The sequence below is a fragment of the Bubalus bubalis genome, chromosome 18 (assembly GCF_019923935.1).
Source record: "Bubalus bubalis isolate 160015118507 breed Murrah chromosome 18, NDDB_SH_1, whole genome shotgun sequence".
Taxonomy (NCBI): domain Eukaryota; kingdom Metazoa; phylum Chordata; class Mammalia; order Artiodactyla; family Bovidae; genus Bubalus; species Bubalus bubalis.
Genome location: NC_059174.1, coordinates 64,564,558 through 64,574,183, shown reverse-complemented (window position 1 = coordinate 64,574,183; position 9,626 = coordinate 64,564,558). Strand labels below are relative to the sequence as shown.

The 9,626-nt window shown below is 44.1% G+C and overlaps 1 long non-coding RNA gene across 1 annotated transcript; it reads left to right on the top strand.

The window, feature by feature from the left end:
- The first annotated feature begins 2,799 nt into the window (after window positions 1-2,799).
- LOC102401610 lies at window positions 2,800-9,626 on the top strand. The gene is made up of 3 exons (XR_006546165.2): window positions 2,800-3,080; window positions 8,526-8,652; window positions 9,249-9,626. It is a non-coding gene; the product is annotated as an uncharacterized LOC102401610 (long non-coding RNA).

The window sequence follows — 9,626 nt, the reverse complement described above, 5'->3', positions numbered from 1 at the left end:
TGATAACATTTAGAGAAACAAGAGATCCTGATTTTGTATGGAACATATATTAATAGCTTTACTGAGGTATTGGCATACTCAATTTCATTTATTAAAATTGTAAACTGTATTTTCACATAGGTGTACACAGTGGGACTATCACCAAAGTTGTGAAAATGAACATGTCCATTACTTACAGAGTTTCCATTTGCACCAACCCTACCCAAGTTGCCATCTCCAGGTAGACATTGTAGTTTACATTTTCTAGAATTTTATATAAAAGAAATCCTACAGGTATTCTTATATGAATTTTCACTAAGTTCATAAATATATTTTTTATTATATGTGTGCAAAGGAATGATATCAAATAAAAATAAGCAAGGCTTTCTTATGTATTAGAGGTGCATTGTTTGTAAGCAAATGTGGATGGTTTTGTTGTTGTTGTTCTATCACTGAGAAAATGTTATTTAAAGTGGGAACTGAAGTTGAAACTAAACTGAAATTGAGTTTTGTATGAATTTTTTATGAATAAAAAATTTTGAACCTTTTGCATCATACACAGCTTCCACTGACATTTTTCTAGATTTTCTTCTTGACTTTTCTAGTGTCCTTATCCTACATCTTTGTGTCAAAGAAGTTCTTAGGGAATTTTTGCAGTGAAATACACAACATAAACTTTATCATCTCACTATTTTAAGTGTTCAGTTTCATGATATATTGGGGTCTCCAGCAAAACAACCCATCAGTGTGTGTGTGTGCATACTCATACACATGCATTTGTGTAGAGACAGAAAAAAGAAATATATACTTTTTTTAAATTTATTAATTTTATTTGGCTATGCTGGGTTTTCCTTGCTGTGTGTGCTAGTTTTCTGTAATGTGGGATGGTGGCGGGGGAGTGGGGGGCTACTCTCATTGCAGTACGTGGGCTTCTCATTGCAGTGACTTCTGACCGTGGAGCATGAGCTTTAGGCCAGCAGGCTCAGTAGTTGTGGAGTTCGGGCTTAGTTGCCCTGTGATGTGTGGAATATACCCAGACCAGGGATCAAGTCCATATTCCCTGCATTGGCAGGTGAATTCTTAACCAGTGGACTAGCACAGAAGTCCACCTTCCTGTCTTGCCCATCGTGGCCCTGTCTTTAATCTTTACTTGCTTTACCCTGACCTACCACAGTGAAAGTTATAAATTGAATCTAATGCTTAGGCTACGTGTGTTTGCAGAGCAGTAGACCACCTGACCTGCCTCTTGAGAAATCTGTATGCAGGTCAGGAAGCAACAGTTAGAACTGGACATGGAACAACAGACTGCTTCCAAATAGGAAAAGGAGTACGTCAAGGCTGTATATTGTCACCCTGCTTGTTTAACTTATATGCAGAGTACATCATGAGAAACGCTGGGCTGGAAGAAGCACAAGCTGGAATCAAGATTGCCGGGAGAAATATCAATAACCTCAGATATGCAGATGACACCACCCTTATGGCAGAAACTGAAGAGGAACTAAAAAGCCTCTTGATGAAGGTGAAAGAGGAGAGTGAAAAAGTTGGCTTAAAGCTCAACATTCAGAAAATGAAGATCATGGCATCTGATTCCATCACTTCATGGGAAATAGATGGGGAAACAGTGGAAACAGTGTCAGACTTTATTTTTTTGGGCTCCAAAATCTGCAGATGGTGATTGCAGCCATGAAATTAAAAGAGGCTTACTCCTTGGAAGGAAAGTTATGACCAACCTAGAAAGCATATTCAAAAGCAGAGACATTACTTTGCCAAAAAAGGTCTGTCTAGTCAAGGCTATGGTTTTTCCAGTGGTCATGTATGGATGTGAGAGTTGGACTGTGAAGAAAGCTGAGTGCCAAAGAATTGATGCTTTTCAACTGTGGTGTTGGAGAAGACTCTTGACAGTCCCTTGGACTGCAAGGAGATCCAACCAGTCCATTCTAAAGGAGATCAGTCCTGGGTGTTCTTTGGAAGGAATGATGCTGAAGCTGAAACTCCAGTACTTTGGCCACCTGATGCAAAGAGTTGACTCATTGGAAAAGACTCTGATGCTGGGAGGGATTGGGGGCAGGAGGAGAACGGGATGACAGAGGATGAGATGGCTGGATGGCGTCACTGACTCGATGGACCTGAGTTTGAGTGAACTCAGGGAGTTGGTGATGGACAGGGAGGCCTGGCATGCTGCAATTCATGGGATCGCAAAGAGTCAGACACGACTGAGTGACTGAACTGAACTGAGGACACCGTTTATTAGACCCGAACTGTGGATGGATGCACTGTGTGTGTGAGCGACAGCCTAGTTGTTATTTGTTCAGTCGATCAGTCGTGTCCAACTCTTTGTAACCCCATGGACTGCAGCATGCCAGGCTTCCCTGTCCTTGAACATCTTCTAGAGCTTGCTCAAACTCGTCCATTGAGTCGGTGATGCCATCCAACCATCTCATCCTCTGTCGTCCGCACGATACAGCCTGGTATCTTGTGCCTACTTGGTTTGGTAGGTTTGGGGACCATCTGAAATATTGGCTCTGTACCTCTCGTGATGCATCGCCTTTCAGACGCGTGAAACCCCGCCCCAGTACTCAGGGCCTAGGGACACCCCTTCCGGCAACCCTCTGAGGCTGAACTTTGCCAGAGTTGGGCAGATAATTAGCGTGTGCTCTAGAGCCGGGGAGCCACAACTACTGAGCCCAAGCCCTAGAGGGGGCCCCTGCCAGGGCCTGGAACTCCGTAAACTACATTACCCGGAAGGCAGTGCGTCGCCTCCTACAGCACAGAACCAATGAAGGATCAGAAGAGAGGCAGTTTGGTTCTAGAGGACCGCGCCTGGGCGGTCCTTCCGGCGTCAACCGCAAGCGACTTTCTGTGAACTCAGTACACATTTGGTGAAATCGGTTCCCTGGTGGGGATCTTGGGAACCCTGTGCCGCCTTGAGGTATAGCGAGCTGGGTAGGCGCTGGTATAGCTGTCCGGAGGCGGATGTGAGGCTCGGCGTGGGCTCCATTCGGCCAGAATCTGTCTCCGTGCTGGAACAGGAGCCGCCGTGCCCGGGCCCCTCCTTGCCTACCGACTCGGCTGGAACGGCTGCGTTGATGAGTACGATTGAGGTAAATGCTTTGACCTCTGGGCCCCTCTACTCTCTCTTGTGGTGCTCCGGCTTCTCATTGCGGAGCCGGGACTCTAGGGCTTGGGCTCAGTAGTTGTGGCTCCCCGGCTCTAGAGCACAGGCTAAATATTTGTGACACAGAGGGATCTGCAGCATGTGGGATCTTCCCGGGTCAGGGATGGAACCCATGCGTCCTGCATTGGCATGTGGACTCCAATTCTACCACTGAGCCATTGAGGCAGCCCCCTAGTGGCTCAGACGGTAGAGTTGGCTTGCAGTGCCCGAGACCCAGGTTCAATCGCTGGGTCTGGAAGATCCCCGGGAGAAGGAAATGCCTGGAAAATCCCATGGACTGAGGAGCTTGGCAGTCTACAGTCCTTGGGGTGGCAAAGAGTCGGACACGACTGAGTGACTTCACTTCCAACTCTTCGTTTTTAAAAAATATTTTCTTTTTATTCATATATTTGGATGTGCCAGGTCTTCTTTGCCGCATGCAGGTTGAGGCATGTGACTGGGATCCTGACCTGGGATCCAACCAGGGACCCCTACATTGGGAGCACAGAGTCCTAGTTACAGGACCACCAGGGAAGTCCCTCAGCCAAGACTTACCATTCATTCTGTGGTACCTTCGTCCTTAACAGTGTTTTCTTACAAGTGTCATATATTTCTATTTATTTTTTCCCCAAACGGTTGGTTTTCCACATATAGAAATATGAGGTGTGTAGAAAAAAGTTGCAGAGAACCTCCTAGTAAAGTTGAATAAGCAGCTCTAAAATTAATATTCATTCTCTTCTCAAGCCAAGAATCGATATAGGGACTCTCCTGGTGGTCCAGTGGTAAATTGTCTGCCTTGCAATGCTGGGGAGGCGGGTTTGATTCCTTGTCAGGAAATTAGGAGGCTTCCCTGGTGGCTCAGATGGTAAAGAATGTGCAATGTGGAAGGCCCAGGTTTGATCCCTGGGTCTGGAAGATCCCCTGGAGAAGGGCATGACAACCCACTCCAGTATTCTTACCTTGAGAATCCCATGGACAGAGGAGCCTGGCAGGCTACTGTCTGTGGGGTTACAAAGAGCCCACACAACTGAAGCAACTTAGCACACATACACACAGGGAGCTAAGATCCCACATGCCTCAGAGCAACTAAGCCCATGAGCCACAGCTACTGAGCCCACATGAGGTAACTCAAGAGTTCCTGAACCATATGGAAAAGATCCTGAATGATGAAGTGAAGATCCCTAGTGTGGCAGTTAAGACCTGATGCAGCCAATTTAAAAAACAAAAAAGAAATGCAGTATAAATAGGATCCCGGAAGCTGCATAAATGTGGGTGTTCTAAAACAATTATCCCATCCCCCAAAAGTTAACATTTTCTTTCATGGAAGCCTTTCCTTGCTTTTCTTGATAATTTTGCCAGCTATGTGGAAATTACTCAAGGACTATGGCTTACCATCACTCCGTTGTTTTAAAACTCTTTTCTGAGTGGAATCACATAAATATAATGGGTTTTCTTTCATCTGCACAACTTGGCGTGAGTTTATCCATGTTTTCATAGCTATTCATTTATTTTCCTTTTTTATGCAGTATTCTACAGTATGAACATATGAGGACAGTGTCCTTATAAATTCAGCTGTTGAAGCTTCTTTTGTTTCTGTTTTGTTTTGGTATTTATAAACATTGCTACTGTAGATATACCTGCCATGTCTTCTGGGATATACCCAGCACACATTTGTGTAGCGTATATGTTAAAATTATTGTTTTATCTAAATGAATGTTTCCACTTTTTAGTCTTGTTTTATTCTTTGTTACTAATTTTTTTTAATTCCTTGTCACTAATTTTAACTTAGTTCTTTGAATGGCTTGATTACAGTTAATCTACCTGCAGTTAATTTTGCTACACACTTATTATGCACTAGGTACATTTACAGTTTCACGTTACACACCCATGTAAAGAATTTTTGCTTTTTCAGTCATTGTACTCTTCCAATATTTATTATTTATAAGTTATTTAAATCTACTCCAGTACTATTACCTGGCAAATGCCATAGACAGAGGAGCCTGGTAGGCTACAGTCTATGGGGTCGCAAAGAGTCGGACACGACTGAGCGACTTCACTTTTCATTTTCACTTTAAGTCTTTACTCGGGTGGTATCAGAAGAGAAAATGATAAAGATATCTTGTTAAAATATTTGTTATAAGGGGGACAAAGTGAATCATTTTAAGGGTAATAAGTTATAAGGCTTTGAATCCATATCAAGATGTTTTAGAATCCAAGAAGATTTACAAACAATCTCTCTGATCATTGGTGGAAAAAAACCTGTATGAATTTATCAAAGAATATAAATAAAAAGTACATGTTCTTCAATTCTGTTGTATAATGTAATAATAACTTCAAATCAGAGTTTAATAAATGAATTATGTAAGCTGAAATTTTATATCCAACAATTTTTAACATAACTGTTGGGGGAATGTGTAGTTTCCTCGGTTCTGTCTTGCCACAGCAAAAATTTGAAGCAATGGATGGATCAGTGTTACAGGTTGGTGTTACAGATCAGTTTTATTTGGCAAGCAAAGAAAAATGCATCCTCAAGGTGTGAGAGCAGGCCGACCCAAAAAACACGAAGAGAATAGAAGCCAGCTGTTCAATTTTGGCTCCTCTTTTTATGTTTTTTTCTCCTCGCCCTGAGCCCGCCCTGTGTAAATTGGGCTAGCCAGGAGGGCTGTTTGCTTTGCCTGAGGTTCTCACTCCCGTCCTCAGACCTTCATTTCTTCTATTTTCACAGGCTTTTCCCTTCTTTGTCTTTTAGCCACTACCATTCTGGACTCCTTTTTCCTATTCTAACTACCTATCATAACCAACGGCACCCCACTCCAGTACTCCTGCCTGGAAAATCCCATGGATGCAGGAGCCTGGTGGGCTGCAGTCCATGGGGTCGCTAAGAGTTGGACACGACTGAGTGACTTCACTTTCACTTTTCACTTTCATGCATTGGAGAAGGAAATGGCAACCCACTCCAGTGTTCTTGCCTGAAGAGTCCCAGGGACAGGGGAGCCTGGTGGGCTGCCGTCTATGGGGTCGCACAGAGTCAGACACGACTGAAGCGACTTAGCAGCCGCAGCAGCAACATAACCAAAGTAAACTTTGAAAGGGAAGTATAAGAACTCCTGGTCACTTGTTGTGGCCAACTACAAGTGAGAAGAAGAGAAAAATGTATTATTGACAAGGGAGAAACAAGAAAATCAAATGGAGGTGTCAGACCTGTACATACAGTAAGACTTAATTTTGATATTTGTAGCCTAGGGTATAATAATATAATATGACCTGCCACAACCATTTCCTCACCAACATGATTGCTTTCATTTTGTCTCATTGAACTTCAGTCACACTATCCTCATACATGGTACTCAAACACACTGCACATGACTGATAGACTTTTCACTTGTATCTTCCACTTCTGGAAAGCCTTTTCTCAAGACATCCATATTACTTTATGGAAGAACTCCATAATATTGTCTGTCATCTTTTACATGCTTTATTTTATCCTTAAGTATTTCTCTTTGCCTTAAATATAAAATGTTTTATTCATTGATATTCTTTTTTGACTATATTGCTGATGGAAATTAAAGTTACATGGCCCTGCTCTTCTCACAGGTTTCACATTCCGCAGAACCTTTTATGGACTCTTCACTGATGAGTGGCAGGTGTTCTGGAAGTGTTATGCTGCTACTCTTCCTGGACCTGGTGTCTGGAGATCCTAGAGAAACCCTAAGTCCAGATTTCCAAGTCCAGGCCAGAGGTTATATGGAGGGATTCCCATTTTTGGCAGCCAGTGGACTGAGATGTGAAAAGTTGTCTTAGGTACAGGGGTAATCCATACAAATGCTTGAGCTTGTGATAGGGGTGGGAATGCTTTAGGACTTGTAGGTCTTTGTTAATGTCTGATAAGAACAGAGAGCAAGAGGGCCAGAGTCAGGCCTAAACTGGTAGCCTGAGAAGTTGAGTTTCTGTTCTGAGAATGATGGCAGATGTCGAATTTTTGGTACAGAGGGGAAAAGTAATGTGACTTAGGTTTAAAGAGGCTGCCCCTGGCTGCAGAGCACACAATAGACTGGGGAAGAGGAAGACAGGCAGATAGCAAGGAGGCTATTGTAATCATCCTGATGAGTAGTAGTTGTGCCTAGACCAGAGTGATAGATATGGAAGTAGGAGAGATATTTGGCTCCTGAATTTGTTTTTAAAGTTTTAACAGTAGACTAGATTTTATAATGTGGAGTGAGTCACAGATGACTCCAAAGGTTTTTTTCCCTTTACATCTGGAAGGGTGGTAGTGCTATCAGCTGAGATGGGGAAGTCAGCAAGCAGAATCCCTTTCTGTGAGACTGTTAGGAATTGGGTCTTGTGTTGAGTCTCAGATGTTCCAGTGACTCCTGAGTATGGGAGACCAGTGGATGGCTGAACTTGCAGATCTAGAGTGCTGGGGAGTCTTCAGGATGCCATTAGGGGACAAGGGAAGGTGGGGGGCTTTTACAAAGGTCATCAGCAGGAAGATAGGGAGAGGAAAAGTCCAGCATGTGGTCCAGGTATTTATGAGATAGTGCTTATGAAATTGATGCAGAGGAAAAGCAAAAGAGATGAAGTGATACCAAAGTCAGGCTGGTGCTTATTGACCCTCCTGTATACTCACTAGGTTTTTGTGGTGGAATTTGGGGAATTTATGATAGAATGTCAGATGAGTTTACCCACGATCTGTCAGCTGGGTGTAGATTTTGAATGATTATTATGTGAACAAAGATTGTAACTTTTGAAGAGACATAATGTGCAGTATGGAAGTGGAAACTGACCAGGGATATTTAGATCTGAATGTTGTGACTGAGGATAAAGTCAAGAACAAGGTTTAGTGGGGAATCCTTCAGAACAGGGCTAGGGAGCTGCCAGTGGAAAGTGGGTGTACAATGGGGTTGTGTTGTATTTGTGAGGCACTTTCTGAATGTTCAGAAGGGGATGAGGGGAAGCCGGAGAACATGCCAATTTTGTGAACCAGGTGGCAGTGATCAGGGTCAGATATATAGTCCACTGAGTGATATGCTTGTGGGAAAGGTGTGTGAACTAACTTCCTGAGGTACTAGGAGTCTGAGAGAAAGGTGGGCCTAAGTTTCTGTGTGTCTGGGAGACATGATCCTGGGAACTGTGGCTGTTGTTTTACAAGAAAGGGAAGGGGCCCTGCATGCCAGGCCCACCACACAGATAGCCTCTGTCTATCCACCTGCCTGTAGTCACTGAGAATTGTACCTAGTGTGCAAGGAAGGATGAAGTGTTTTGGGTACCACTGCCCTCTATGTTAGGAAATGGGAGGATGATGATGCCAGAGTTAGGGTGGGCTGGGGTTGGTTGATTATGGGGTCCTGGGGAGAGAAGCTGCTTATGCACACATCTCTTCCCATCATCACAGGGCCCTGTGACCTTTGAGGACATGGCTGTGTACTTTTCCCAGGAGGAATGGAGGCTCCTTGATGAGGCCTAGAGATGCCTGTACCATGATATCATGCTGGAGACCTTTGTACTGGTTGCATCCTTGGGTAAGGCCCTCACCCTTGTCCCAGCATCCTGGGCAGGTCTCTGACTTTCCCCTTTTTTCCAAGCTCAAATTTGTTCTGTTCATAGCTGGACAGTGGTTGCCTGTCTGATACTGCTTCCCTGGCCTCTGTTTTGCAGGTACTAAGGCTGAGTGAGTGTGTGTACCACCTCCTTTCACAGGTAGTCCCAATACCAGTGGCTCTGAAGTTTTCTCAGTGAAGATTTTCTAAGTCAAAAGACTTGGAATAAATTCACTGGATTCTCAGCCACTCACTGCCAGTTTGACTCCGTTGACCCCTGCATCTCTGTGCTCCAGGTTCTGCCTTGATCCAACTGACATTTCCTGGAGCCTGACTGACCAGGAATTATTGGGAACCAATGTGGTCACTATCTGTGGGGTCCACTTAGCTGTTGCTGTCAGACTGTCCTGTGGAGAGGTCCATTATTGCACAGCACTGGTTTTCTAACCTGTCTGAGCTCCTTTGTCCTCAAAATAGTCCCATGGTTTTATTCCTTCTGTGTCAGACACATATGTGTGATGGGGCTGCCCATTCTACCAAAATCTATGTGAAATTCCTCCTCATATCTCTGGTTTCAGGTTGTTGGCATGGAATAAAGATCAAGCAGAGAACTTCAGAGCAGAATGTTTCTGTAGAAGTGCCACAGAGAAATACCTCAAAGATAGACCTCTCCACCCAGCCTCTCCCTGGGACATGTGTAGCCTGAATGTAGAAGGTGGTGTGTGTGTAGCTGAGGACATGGGAATAAACCCCAGCCAGACCCTATGTGGAGCAGGTTTGAAATTTCAGCAGAACAGTGGAGATAAACTCTTCAGAAGAGACGTGGGTAAGGCCTTTATGAAGAGATGCACAGTCCACGCACTGGGGAAGGCTTTTATGTACTGTGAGGCTCGGAAGGATTTCCCTGGTATCTCTCACTATTTCTAGCACTAGATTAAATTGCAAAAGGACACTGA